This window comes from Schistocerca americana, unplaced genomic scaffold (assembly GCF_021461395.2).
Source record: "Schistocerca americana isolate TAMUIC-IGC-003095 unplaced genomic scaffold, iqSchAmer2.1 HiC_scaffold_141, whole genome shotgun sequence".
In the NCBI taxonomy this organism is placed as follows: domain Eukaryota; kingdom Metazoa; phylum Arthropoda; class Insecta; order Orthoptera; family Acrididae; genus Schistocerca; species Schistocerca americana.
Genome location: NW_025725491.1, coordinates 407,501 through 410,000, shown reverse-complemented (window position 1 = coordinate 410,000; position 2,500 = coordinate 407,501). Strand labels below are relative to the sequence as shown.

The window sequence follows — 2,500 nt, the reverse complement described above, 5'->3', positions numbered from 1 at the left end:
CCTTATGTGGCTTCACGACCTTCGGCTGTCTTTTCCTTCTTCTAGATCTATGTAGTGGTCTATCATTCAGTTGTTGGATGATTCCAGTGACCTGTTCATCAATGGCGGACCAAGGTGATGAATTGTCAAGAACTACTTCAACCAGCCTTTTATAGGGTGGTGAGCAACTTTCTTTAATTTCCTCCAGATGGGAAATAATATGTTCGTTGCTAATCCAACGGCTTTGTTCTTGTGGAGTGGCACGACTCGCAGATTTCGCAACCTCATCGGGGACCGCACCAACAGCGTCCTCCATCCTGCCTTTCACAGTCTCCAGGAGCTGTTGATACTCTGGAAGTGCTCTCCTTTTCTTGATACCTTCCGCAGATCTACCTAACTTCCTACCCAAGTACGTGTTCAACTGTAATTGAGTAGACCACTCTCCCGCACATTCCACTTCAAGAAACGCCATTTCCTCCATCTCAGCGGCGCTCCAATTCCCTTTCCGTTTGCCACTAGCATGCACTAGGTCAGCGGCATTAAAATCAACAGGATGTACTTGTTTCTCATGCAGCCGCCGTCCAATGAAGGTCGTAAATTGCCTACCACAAAAGGCACATTTGTGCAAGCCGTCCTCGTTGGGCGCGTTAATTAAGCCTTTGCACCTACGAATATGTTGTTTCTGTTGGGCCGATGTTCGCCTACCAATACCTAACTGACATTTGGGACATGTAATGCTATTTTCTAAACTTGGCGAATCAACATTCCTGCCAAGTCTTGCGTCCGTGGTAACCACGGAAGAAAGTTGAGGGTCCTGTACATTCGGGCCCTCCATCCGAGGCTCCGCTGAACTCATCGTCGCAACTGAGGCTCTCGTTAAGAGAGAGGGGAGATAGGCTGCGAACCTGGCACCCCTGCGGCCAATAGGCCTACAAACCGGAGGCTCGTCTCGGATACTAGGACAGAAACCTGCCCCGACACCTCAAACGACGGCTCCAGGATAAATACGAGATTAAACCCGTTGTTCCTACAAGCGAACGGCACTGCCACTATGAGGCCAACACCAATTCGAGGGGCACTGGCCAGAGCCAGCAAGGCTCCCCCCGCCCATAGTCCTTGTATTTGCGAGATTCCTCTCGCACCGTTGACAAGTCACCGCCGAGGTCGCTTAAGCGATACCTCTACCGCACATCTATGCTATCATTTTCCGCCCTTTACCCACATAACATGGGATTGGGTAGTCCAATAACAGCTTTAAGGGCGACCGCCGTGCGGTCTGCAAGCGGCTCCATCGTGGCCCTAAAAAGGACACTGTCCTCAAAAGGACACTAGGAGGTCCTGAAAAGGACACTGCCCCGATAAGGGCACTTGGATACTAGTGAATCCCACAGTACAACCGTGGCCCGACACCTCAGACGACTACCGCAGCTGTCGCCCGTTATTGACCAAAGACTAGTCTCGGATACTAAGGCATCAACTGCCTCGACACCTCAAACGACTGCTTCGATACGAGGTCTCGTCTCGGATACTAGTACAAACTAGGTCTGTCCCGACACCTCAAGTGACGGCCCCGTGGCCCTGCCCTATTGGCTGCAAAGCCAGTCGCCCTTTGGTTTGCCTTAGCTCACCTCACGGTAGCTGACAATGCACCCGACTCTCGCCTCGGGGAGGCTAGGAACTAGGACTTCACCGCAGATAGGCTAGAGGCACCACTCACCGATCCCAGCCTAAGGCATGGGGCACAGTGTGACTACCCTATATTTCGCATCTTGCGGGCTTAAGAGAGTCATAGTTACTCCCGCCGTTTACCCGCGCTTGCTTGAATTTCTTCACGTTGACATTCAGAGCACTGGGCAGAAATCACATTGCGTCAACACCCGCTAGGGCCATCGCAATGCTTTGTTTTAATTAGACAGTCGGATTCCCCCAGTCCGTGCCAGTTCTGAGTTGATCGTTGAATGGCGGCCGAAGAGAATCCGCGCACCCGCGCGCCCCCGGAGGAGCACGCTAAGGCGGACGCGGCCTCGCAGCAAGGAAGATCCGTGGGAGGCCAAGGCACGGGACCGAGCTCGGATCCTGCACGCAGGTTGAAGCACCGGGGCGCGAACGCCGCGCAGGCGCGCGCATCCTGCACCGCCGGCCAGCACGAGGCCAACCAACGGCGAGAGCAGACCACGCCCGCGCTAAACGCCCGCACTTACCGGCACCCCTACGGCACTCACCTCGCCCAGGCCCGGCACGTTAGCGCTGACCCACTTCCCGACCAAGCCCGACACGCCCCGATCCTCAGAGCCAATCCTTATCCCGAAGTTACGGATCCAATTTGCCGACTTCCCTTACCTACATTATTCTATCGACTAGAGGCTCTTCACCTTGGAGACCTGCTGCGGATATGGGTACGAACCGGCGCGACACCTCCACGTGGCCCTCTCCCGGATTTTCAAGGTCCGAGGGGAAGATCGGGACACCGCCGCAACTGCGGTGCTCTTCGCGTTCCAAACCCTATCTCCCTGCTAGAGGA

General features: G+C 54.7%; 1 pseudogene; it reads right to left on the bottom strand.

Moving 5' to 3' along the window:
* Positions 1-2,500, bottom strand: part of LOC124567847 — an 8,541-nt pseudogene that overhangs the window by 3,902 nt on the left and 2,139 nt on the right.